General features: G+C 37.0%; 1 pseudogene; it reads right to left on the reverse strand.

Annotated features, from left to right (window-relative positions):
- Nucleotides 1-2,849: 2,849 nt before the first annotated feature.
- Nucleotides 2,850-6,162, reverse strand: LOC116190094 (annotated as a pseudogene).
- Nucleotides 6,163-12,830: the final 6,668 nt, after the last annotated feature.

Here is a 12,830-nt window from a genome sequence, read left to right on the forward strand (position 1 = left end):
TCTTGCAGAGGGCTCCGCTGACAGTGATGATCCAACTCATGAAGCTGATGAACCTGTCGTTACAGGGTCGAGGCGGTGAGTGAGAAAGAGAGGTTCGATCACTAAAACGCAGTTGCAGGAGTTGATCAACTTGTACAGGGAAAGTAAGACCAAGAAGGACAAAGCGAAAAATTCTACCCCTTCGGAGTCAAAGAGCAAGTCAGTGATGGGCCCCGAGAAACCAGCATGGGACAACATCGTCGAAGCCATGGATGTCCTCAATAAAATGAAGGGAACAATTTCCGTACGCGAGTATCTCGCCGGTACAGCATGAATTACGGAGGATGACCGATGGCGACAGGCGTTCGTTTGCATGTACGATGAAGCTAGGCGCGAATGGTTGCGCAGCCTTGTTCATCCTTAAACGGCTGAACGTTTCTCCTCATATGTATTTGTTATTTTCCGTTTTTCTATTATGACATTAACTAAACCCTTGTTTTGTATTTGTTATGTTTGAACTTGATTAACTTTAATTTGCTTCGTGTGAATATCTGTGATGTGTTCTTCTATGATTTTGATTGATAATGCATTGGATATGTGTTTGAAACATAATTCCCTTCGTCATTTCGTGCTATTTTTTGATAATCTATCATGTTAACGTTTGTCGATATAGCTCGTCAACCTCAATGGAAGAGGAGGATGCCAAGGCATGTGAACTCATCGTGATATGATAATTCATCGAGCGACGATGACAACAATAGCATAGATGATTTGCTCGTCCTTTTGGCTATCCAGGTTGCAACAAACGAACAACAAGTCCCCCATGCACGTCCATGTAGAACTTCGGCACTACGAGGCAGTGAGTACATTAACGAAGTGCTTTCAAATGACACAAGGTGTTACAAGAATTTCAGGATGGACCCTCACGTATTTCATAATTTGTGCGACACGTTAAGAGCAAACTGTGGTATTCGAAATACAAGGAAAGATATGACCGTCGAGGAGATACTTTGAATGTTCTTATTGGTAGTTGCACATAGTACTCGATATGTCGTTGTTGCCGAACGCTTTCAGCATTCTAAGGAGACAGTCTCACGGGTATTCAATTTAATACTTCAAGGAATTCATTCGTTAGTGCCAATGTACATAAGACAGAGGAACGTTGAGGAGTAGCTTGAAATTCGCGGGTGCCGACAATGGTACCCATTCTTTAGGGTAATTATCGTACAACTGTCGAAATGAACTTCTATTCTTTTATTACATGTACTCTAATTCGTATTGATTTTTATTATTACTACAGCATTGCATCGGGGCAATTGATGGGACTCATGTCGATGCTATTATGCCAGCTTCGGTGAGAGGCACGTATCGCGATCGAAACGGTGACATAACACAAAATGTTCTTGTTGTTTGTTCCCATCAAATGATCTTCACTTATGTCATGACCGGATGGGAGGGTTTGGCACACAACTCCAGAATTCTTTCTGATGCCGCAACGTTACCGACATTCTCCGCACCATAAGGCGGTAAGTTGTTATTTTCCATATACCATGTTTTCTTGTCAAGCTCTTATGTATTTCGATAAACATATGGAACTACAGATATATACATTATTTGTACATGTGTGTACGCAGAACAATATTATGTAGTTGATGCGAGCTTTCCAAATATTCCCAGTTATTTAGCCCCTTAAGGACAACGGTATCACCGTAGTGACTTCAATAATGACAATCTTTCAATGACGATGGAAGAGCTGTTTAATCAGTGACACACATCGTTCGTAACGTAATAGAACGGTGCTTCGGTGTCGTCAAGAACAGATTTGGAATACTGCGGTAATATCAAATTCAGACCGCGCCACCAAGGACAAATTGCGCTTGCCTGCTTTATGTTGCACTATTTCATTCGGATCAATAGTTATCACGATAGATTATTTAATGAGTATGGCGATGCGTGGCAATATTATGATGAATTTCGTAATCCACCTCAACAAAATGGAATCCGAAATGATATTGACATGAGCAATAGGGAGATGGATGCATTACGTAACTGTATTGCAAATCAAATATGACATGCTGAAAGAGGAGGAGCCTATTAGTATGAACGGGTGGAGTTGAGAATTAGTTGTAATGGAGTTGTATTATGACGGAGTAATATAAATATTTATGTGTGTAACCCACCTTTTTTACTTTTAATATGTTATTTTGTTTTGTAATGGGTAGAGTTAAGTTAAAATTGTGATTTTAAAATAACACTTGCAAACCAAACACTACATTAACTTCTATTCATTTACTATTTATTCTTATTTAGTTCTAATTATATATTTATATATTAAAATTATTAAGTACTTTTATTTATAAACTCCTAAATTTTTTTTGCTTTTATTATTATTTTAGCACTATTTAATCTTAATATATATTTATAATTATGCCACTATTTATTACACTTTATTCATATATATATATATATATATATATATATATATATATATACTCATAGATATCAATATAGATTTACCTTTTCTCCCATTATATTATAATATTTACCTTTATGACGCTATTAATTGTCTTGTAATCAAGTTTATATATTATATATATATATTATAATCTAGAACAAAATTTTGCGAACTTACCGATTTACTTTTTTGACCCAATTAATTACCATGTAATCAAGTTTATATAATAATAATAATAATAATAATAATAATAATAATCTGGAGCAAAATTTTGCGAACTTACCAATTTTCTGAAACTAGCAGTTGCACTGTGAAGGTTCATCTGCTAATTATTGCGTTATACGAAACTTACAAACAAAATAATAATAATAAATAAATAAATAAGAAGCTTAGACAAAACATTCATAAGACTGAGTTAGAAGATGAAAAAAATAGCAACTTGCGTAATATCCAACATTGTTCTTTTCCAGTAACGGTTATGTCAATAAAGGAAGAGTTCCATTCCGGACTAATAGATCGTAATACATGGAAATATACTAGTCACTTATGGTTGGAACCTCATATCTAAATATCATTTTGTACATCGGACCTCTTCCTACCAAACTTGAGGGTACAAACCATTAATAAAATGGGTTTCAGCAATTTGTCAGCGAGGACAGGCTTATTTCAGAATCATCTCAATTGGACCCAGTCAAGAACAGACAAAAACAAGCAAATGATGTATGTTAGCCTCTTTTAGGTTCACACCTAAAAATTGCTGCAAGTAGCTCCCCGGAGTAGCACATCATCTCCTATAGATGTATTTTGCTAGCGGGAATCTCAAGGTTCGCGCCACCTGATGAAACATCAAGGTAAACAAGTACCAATATCGTAAATTATAGAAGATTCTTTTGGTGAAAGATTTGCAGTAAAGATGAATGGTGGATCTGGTGTGGTTTTAGTAAAGTGATGAAAATGTTACCTTAAGGGCTAGATCTTCAGAAACCATACATCTGTACCGTGTGGAACCCTCAAGGGGGCAGCTTCCTCCTTTAACTAAAATATTGGCATTGCAAAGGCTCGATATTTGCAGGAGAACGTCCGAACTGAGCATGTTATTCTCGCCGCCAATGCCTATCCAATCATCTGGTCCCGCCTCTTCATCTGGTGAACCTTCTGCCACCGATGTAAGGCATTGATATATTGCCAATAGCCTCTCTAATGGGAAACTCCCAGGCCCTTTGGTTAGCAATTCTTCTTCTGCAGTTTCTTGCTGTGCCTTCACTTTATCAGATGACCTGTTCACAAATCATGTAAAAAGAAAAGCTGAATTTTATGCTTTCAAGTGAGATGACACAGTTTCGAAAAGGAAACACATGTTATATATACGACATATTACCACCCAACCTGAACACATTTATATTTAAAAAAAGAAGGAAAATTCGTATCCTAATTTTGATCAAAAGCCCCCCAAATCTCATGATAAAAGGTGTGAAGGTCTTAAATGATTCCGTTTTCTCTTCTTCTTCTTTTTTCCTTCCTATCTTCTTCCAGAATATGAGATAATTGGATCTAAGGATTGATAATATGTTATGCATATATTTGCTCGGATTGGCAGAAGCCAAGTAGAAAGGTAAATGCATAGCCACATATTGCATGAAACCAGATTATATCTCTCTCTCTGTTTGCACCTGAACTACAGTTTTCATAATCTTTTACTAATGATATTTTAGATTAAGAGTTCCTTCCACACGCCATCACTGAAAGGCTATACCAGAACTCGACCGTTTGTTACATCAAAATCTGTAAGGTCAGGTGCACTTGCTTTGGCAACTCAAACATCATTTCCTTAATGTCAGAGAAATTACAAGTTTTGCTTAAAACACTACAAGTAATAACCAGTAATTCATCAAAATTACTCCATAGTAAATTATGGTTGAAAGCAAAGATTAAACTATTTCTTAAGACATTGGAAAGACCAAGCAGAGATGACACTCAAATGCAAGAGAATAATGCTTATTATCACAATTAACCTCAATCCATCATTTAGTACAAGAATATTCTATATATAGAATTTTAATTTAAATTGGTAATGTATTGGATAGATATAAAGAAAGATGTGCAGGCCAGAATAATAATATAAACACTAGCCAATTATCATGTGTAGCATATAACATTAGATTCATGAAAGGCTTGGAATGAGAGAGACCACGTGAACTTACTTCCTCCGACGTTTTCGGCTATCTGACCCACAGTAGAGTCAAAAAGCGATGCATCAAGAGTTGCTGGATTTCTCGAAGCAAGAAATGAGGAGATAAGTAGATACTTTGCAGAAGTGCACATGTGAAAATCCAATTCATTCAACTTTTCAGAACTTGCCAATTTTCTCTTGCCGCCTATCTGCTCAGGCTTCCTACTAGTTTCAGCTTCAGGGAAGAACGAGATTGAACTCTAAATATCTCATTCAGAGCCGAAGAAATCTCTGGCTGAAGATTACTGTATAACCTTCTTTTCATGTCTTCATTAGGGACAGCCCCAGGATCACTTAAAGGCTTGCAGTATTGCATGTACAAAGTTGCAAAAATGGGACATAATTCATCCAACCTTCTAGTGATTCTGCAGAAGGGCCTCAATACAACACTGCCAGGCGCAAACCAATAACAAATGTTGTTTATTAATTAGAAAAATGGAGAAAAGATTCAAGGAAAGATAAAAAGAATAGATAAGAAAACAAAAGTTTCTTACTCAAGAAATGAGGAATACAGCTTCTGATTTGCCTGGTTTCTCAGCAGAATTTGACGAAGATCATTTTCCGCGTAAGAAGGAAAATAAATAGGAATTGGTTCTACACAACTCATGTTTGAGTAAAACATATCTGGTGAAGTACTGCTAATGAAGATCACACCAACCTCGGGAATTTTAAGAATATCATAGAGATTAAATAAGAAAGGTAACAAGCTAGAGGCTTTACCCCACTCCCCCCACTCCCAACTTCTCATTCAAGTTTCATAATCAATCTTCTTCTTCTCGTCGCTCTGACTTGGAAAATTTAGACTTCCCACACTCTCCTTGAGGCTTTTTATCACCCCGGTCAAGGCTTCGCGAAGCAAATAACAAAGTCGGACGGCTTGTCACATCGTTTTGCACTCGAATACCCATTAGCAGCATTCCGGTGGTGCAGTATCAGCTGGTTCAGAATGGATTCAAGAGGATTCTTAGGCTGTAGCATGTTCTGAAGCTCGAGTAGACAAAAGGACGGTTGAGGTGCCTGAATAACTGGAGAATGACACTCGTTTTGCCAGTGGAAGGACCTCCATAAACAAAGAATGGGAGTGTCGGAGAATTCAAAGGACCTAACAGCTGAATGAGGTCAAGAATCTGATTTTTCCTACCGGGAAAAGTAGACAAGAGGACATCTAAGCTAATTGGATCTCCATATACCAAGTCACTGACTGATGGAGAGCATAAATCAACCGCTTCTTCCGTCCCACCCTCAGTTATCTTGTTTGAAGTAGGTGTGGAAGTAGCAGACCGGGTGGATCTTCGGGATACCCGTGGAGATTCCTCTTTAGCCATGCCGCTAAAATCGTTGAAAATGCATACCTTCTGCAGAACCAAATACAATCTTTTAGGAATACGAGAACAAACTTCATTAGCCCAGTAATAAGACATCACAGCAGAAAGACACTAAGACTGACAGGTATTGTCACAGAGCATGTTCCCAGGACTACCATATGCAAAAACCGAGCGCCTTGCAAACAAAAAGAAAGGGGAAATAAGTCTGAAACCCTGAACGACTGACTGCATTTTTACCACACTAAGCTGTGACAGCTGCAACACGTTTTACAGGCTAGATAATAGTTATAGCCATAAATACGTCTAAGTGCCATTACTGATTCAACTCAAACTTCAGGCTAGGAGAATGAATTCTTGCGGCAAAAAGTTGCATATTTTGAAGATAAATCCGGTGCTTCGAATGCAACTGTTGCCTAATCCCATAATGCAAGAAGTCCACATAGCTTGATTAGACCATAACTATAGCTTGTAAAAGCATAGAGCTGAAGAAAGCAATCAAAGAACTAAACCGAATCCTCATTTTCACCACAGTGAATCAAATTGATATATTTCAATGTTGGCATAACGCGTAACTTTCTAAGTAACACGCAAGGAAGCATCTATACGACAATCAAGGACTGCATTTATAGAGACAATCCATCACCTCCAAATTGAAGGAAAGGTTAATACGCCAAATTACCCGCTTCAAGCAAGTCTAATTGAGACAGACATAAAGTTTGCAGCTTTCAGTTCATCCCTCGAATAACCAAGTCTGATTGACTAATACATTGCATTGCCCCCATCAGATACTAACCTTAACCTCACCGATTAATCAAAGACCACCGCCATTAACAAACCCGGAAAAGGTGGAAAAGGAGAAACGAAAATTAAGAACGAAAAAAAAAATCCAATTGAATTAGGAAAGAGGGATGAGTTAGGGTTTACTAGCTTCCCGCCGACAAAATTTTGGAGAGGAAGGCGGCGGTGGATGGGATGGTACACGGTTAATCAGCCGCCATGCCTGCTCGCCGTAGCAGAACGAACAGCGGACAAGCTCAATTTCAAAGTGTTGGGAAAAGTAAAAGTGAGTGAGAGGGATCGAATTTTTGGGTGCGGAGACTAGAGAAGGGACGAGGACGACGCGGCGGGGGCTCGTTCTTCGGCCCACAGCCGGCCGACGGGGAAGGAGGCGGAGTGGAGGAAGGGAGGGAGAGAGAGAGAGAGAGAGAGAGAGAGAGAGAGAGAGAGAGAGAGATTGGGTAGTAGGAGAGTGAGGGTGAGTGACGGAAGAAGGGGTTGATTCAAAATATCAAAAAACAATTGGGGCAATTTTGGAATATCTTACAAGTTCAGGGGAAGATAAAATGGGCCGAGGGTGGAGCTTTTCCCTCCTTTCCAGCCGCCGAGGGCGGGAAAATCGACAAGAAGGAGAGGAGATTCTCTGGATCGGTTTTGAGTTATTCGGTTCGGGTCAATACTTTCGAGGACCGAACCCGAATAAGCGGCTGCGCTGCGGCCCTTATGAAGTCGTTGCTAAAGAAAAGAATCCCAGCAATAAACAAATGGTATTTCTGGACATATTTTTTTTTTAAATATGTCCAGAAATACCATTTGTTTATTGTATCGTATCTAGTGATGATATAACGTACTTCTTGGTAGCTTTTTTCTCTGATAGAGATTTGAATCTCTAAGAACCATATCATAATTACCAGACGATGCTTCCTACATAGTTTATTATTTTGTTTTTTTAATTAATAAATGGTATATGATGCAATAACAATTATTAGAAAATTGTCATTATATAAAGATTTCATTATGCGTACTGTGCATGTCTTACTACATTTACCGTGTGCATTTGATCTAGTAAAATTCACTTGACTAATAATAAATGCTATTGAGTTAATGCAATTAAATTTTAAAAGAAATAATTTATTTCCATAACTAAAAACTACTCATATATATATAGCAAACGTTTTATAAACATAAATATTTATACATACTATGAAATTCATTTGAATAACAATTAAAGTTCTTGAGTTTATGCAATTAAAATTTAGGAACAATTACTTTTATTTTCGCTCTTCTTTAAAAAAAGTAATTTTAGGAATATTTAAAAGTACTTAAAATATAGCAAAACCAAAACTTGTGATTTCTGATAAATTTTTACTTTTGCAAAATTTATATATATCACTTTATGTAGCATTCAAGAGAATACTATGTAATACTATAAATTTTTAAAAAAAATCCAGAACTTGCTAATCTATTTATATATAAGTAAAATCCACTTGAGTAGTAATAAATGTTATTGAATTAATGCAATTAAATATCTTGGAAAAATAATTTAGTTTTTAGTACTAAAAAATACTAATAGATATAGCAAATGTTTTATATCTACAAATATTTACATATAGTAAATATTTATGCAATTAAAAATGAGGAATAATTAATTTTAACTTTCGTACTTCTCTAGAAGAAAGCTTTTACTTTTTGGAAATAAAAAATACTTAAAATATAGGAAAACCAAAGTCTGTGGTTTCTGCTTAATTTGTGTTTTTGAAAAGTCTAGAGAAAACTATCACTGTCATCCCTTTACTTGTACCTTGCCACCACTTAATTCCCTCATCAATTTTTGCCATCAATTTCGCTTAAACGTTGGGGTTCCGTCAATCAATTTAGTCTCAGCCGTCAATGTCACTAACGGATGTCTGACGTGGCTGCCTCGTTGGACAAAACGGTGTCAAAAAAATAATTTTTTAATCTGACTTTCCAAAACTATCACTGTCATCCTTTTACTTTCCTTGAGCCACCAATTTAGTCCCTCCTCAATTTTTGCCACCAATTTGGCCCAAATATTGGGGTTCCATCTATTAATTTCGTCATTGCCGTCAATGTCGCCAACGGATGTCTGACTTATCTGCCTTGTTGGAGAAAATGACGTCAAAATATTATTTTTAATCAGAGTTTCTAAAATAAAGTCGCTTTCGGCAGTTTTTTGAAAATTTATCTATTTATTTATCTATTACTTTAACGGATGAAGGGGTAGACTAGCGAGACCTCCCTAGACCACGGGGGCAGTGGCCGGTCGGGGAGGCCCCAGTCGGTCTCCCCCCCTTTTCTGAATCCCTATGTTTTACTCTTTCAGTGAGGGTGATGCTGCCAATCGAAGGAAGAGATGCATTAGTTCGTTGGAGAGGAGGGAGGTTGCTCGGAAGGGCCTGTGACTGAGCTGCTACGATGGAAGAACACTGGAAAGGGACTAAAGAGGCAACCTGAAATTCGCTATAGGTAAGGGAAATTGAGGTTAGTCGTTAGAGTTGGACACGAGGCTGAACTGGAAATGACTTCGGAGCTCCTGATACTACTAATCGAATAAGGAGACGGATTAGTAGTATCAGGAGCTCTGAAGTCATTCTTAGTTCATCATCGTGTCCAGCTCTAACGACTAATCTCAATTTCCCTTTCCTAAGAATTGTAACGAGTTTCATGTCGCCTCTTCAGTCTCTTTCAAGTGTTTCTCCATTGTAGTAGCTCAACTGCAAGCCCCTTCGAGCAGCCTCCTTTTCTCTAATGAGCTTATGCATCTCTTCTTTCGATTATCAGCATTACCTTCACCAAAAGAGTTAAACAGAGGGATCCGGGAAGGAGGGGAGACCGATCGGGGCCTCTTCGGTCAACCGTTGCCCCTTGGTTTTGGGAGGTCCCGGCGGGCCTACCCTTTCATCCGTTAAAATAAATAAATAATTTTTAAAAAAATTACCAAAAGTGACTTCGTTTTGGAAACTCTGATTAAAAATAATTTTTTGACCTCATTTTTCTAACAAGGCAGCTACGTTAGACATTCGTTAGCGACATTGACGAGGATGACGAAATTAATAGACGAAACTCCAACATTTAGGCCAAATTGGTGGCAAAAATTGAGGAGGGACTAAAGTGGTGGCTTAAGAAAAGTAAAAGGATCACTGTGACAGTTTTAGAAAGTCATATTAGAAAATTATTTTTTTGACACCGTTTTGTCCAACGAGGCAGCCACGTCAGACATTCGTTAGTGACATTGACGGCTGGGACTAAATTGATTGACGGAACCCCAACGTTTAAGCGAAATTGATGGCAAAAATTGATGAGGGACTTAAGTGGTGGCAAGGTACAAGTAAAGGGATGACAGTGATAGTTTTCTCAAAAGTCTATATATGATCACTTTGTATAGCATTCAAAATAACATAATGTAACACTATTAACCTAAAAAAATTAACATAAGTTACTAAATTAATAAATTTATGGTCACATAAGAAAAAAACTTTTGATACGTCATATATGGTCATATCAAACTTTACTCACTAAAAAAAAACCTGAAATAATCCTAGAACAGCAAATTATTCAAAAAATATATATAATAGATATTATAATATTTTTGGGTAAAAAATAATGAGCTATGCATTTATATAAATTATGAAAATTGCGTATAATAAGAACGTGTATTAACAATGCCTAATATATGAAAATTATTATTTGATATTTTCAATTCATCTAATTGTAAGAATTAAATTTATTTTAGAAACTCTGAAAAGTAATTATTAAAGATGAGGTTGTGCAATGCACGAGTTTGAACTCTAGTAATAGTTTATATACTGAGCAAGAACTATAATATGACGGACTGAATTATTGCAAACGCAATAAAGCAATTACCTTCGTACAAATGTTAATTATTAGAGTAAATAGACAATTTCGTCCCTGACTTTCGCACGTTGCATCAATTTCGTCCATGACTTATTTTTTACATCAATTTCGTTCCCGACTTTGCACTTTTACATCAATTTAGTCCCTGATTTTGCACATTTGCATCAATTTAGTCTCTCACTTGAAGGTTACATCAAATTGGTCCTCCACTTTGCACAGTTACATCAATTTAGTCCCTGACTTTATGCAGTTACATCAGTTAGTGGTACAGTTGCATTAATTTGGTCCTTTTTTTGGGTGGATGCATCGATCTGATTCCAATGCGACATCAATTTGGTCCCCTGCCACATCAATTTGGCCATGTCGTTAAGTTTTAATGGTTATGTTGTTAAACGGTGGAAAATGTTACATCAATTTGGTCCTCGTGCTACATCAAATTAGTCCCTTGACCATTTTTTAACAGATCTAACTAAACTCCCATCCATTTGCTACATCAATTTAGTCCTTGGACTATTTTTTAACAGATCTAACTAAACTCCTGCCCATTTACTACATCAATTTAGTCCATGCACCATTTTTTAGCATAGTGAACTAAACTCCCACCTTCCTTCCTCCTTCCCCCAACGAAACAAAGCCATATTGGCCTACTGAATGGTTCAAAGCAAATGGATTGCAAATGGAATGAAGGAAAAAACTTACCAAAATAAAATGAAATTAGAAAAATGACTATATTATTATTATAGACAAAAATGGCTACACAAAAGGTACAGACATGGGCAAAGCAACAACCCATATGCTACACAAAAATGGCTGGTTTGCCAAAAATACCTACACAAAAGGTGTTGGGAAATTGTGTATGCCCTAGAGGCAATCTATAATCATTTTGCAAAATGATATCAGTATTTCATTATAAAATGAGGCATATCAGTTATTGTGTAGATTGCGCTAAATATGTTTTTACACAATAATTTCCTTGGATAGTAGGTTCAATAGGCATCAAGTGTGACTTGATTGTGAGATCCTATAATTCTGAACATTATTCCTAAATGTCCATAGTCCAAGTATTATCGTTAATTAGGACAACGGTAATACGGTTGACTAGTGTGAGTGTTGATTGATGACCAAATCTCATAGGTCATGGATATGGAGATATCAAATCACACCACATGTATACATTAAGAGTAATGTGTATTGGACTGACCCGCCATGAGATTGCTACATGGGTTGTTACGTGACTGTCATTAGCATATCTCAAAGTGACTATAGTGTAATGGTCCTTTGACTTGAGGTCACCATGGATTCCTACGTGTAATGTCGTATATTTTGATACTGTCAAACGCCACCGTAACTGGTTGGTTATAAAGATAGTTATTGGGTATGCCACAAAGCATGGAAAAAATGTGAGTGACCAAGATAGGATTTGTCCCTCCTACGAAACGGGTCGGATATCTCACGGCCACTTGGTGGTTAAGTCTAAAAGTGTATGCATACCCAAATGAGTCGATATAATGATATCGAGCCTTTGCTCTGATAGACTTACCCGGTAAATCAAGAAAGAGAGATATTAAGCATACAAGGATGTCATCGACCATGCCTTGGGCTCAATAGAGATATAGAGGAACAATGGATTATATTAACACGGTAATATAGGTCACGAGGTTCGTCGAGAAATTGACTTTCCGATACTTGAGTAACAGTGATGCATTGCTAGATGCCGCTCACTGTTTGTAATATTAAAATAGAGATTTCGATATTACTATCAACGTAATTGGGACTACAGGGTCACCCACTACGACTAACTTGACGAGATATTTTGAAACAACAAAATTGTCTAATAAAGATTAGATGATTATGGTGCGACCGATTAATCGGATATTTAATGAGATTAATTTGCCGATTAATTAGACCCGATTTATTAGATTTAATGGTGTGCTAAGTGGTTATTTTTATGGAACCACTTGGAGCCAATTATAGAAGAAACATGGGCAATTGTATGATAACACTTAGCTATACACATGGACTAATTAAATGATGTCAACCTAGACTTACACATGTCACTTGGAGCCTTGATTCTCCTTAATCCCCACATCGGTGGGGCTTTGAATTTGTCTTCCCATATTGCTTATAAAAGGGGCAGCATGCTGTTTAGATATAAGAGATATATATACATGTATATGGGTGTTACGTG

The sequence above is a fragment of the Punica granatum genome, unplaced genomic scaffold (genome assembly GCF_007655135.1).
Source record: "Punica granatum isolate Tunisia-2019 unplaced genomic scaffold, ASM765513v2 Contig00122, whole genome shotgun sequence".
Classification (NCBI taxonomy): domain Eukaryota; kingdom Viridiplantae; phylum Streptophyta; class Magnoliopsida; order Myrtales; family Lythraceae; genus Punica; species Punica granatum.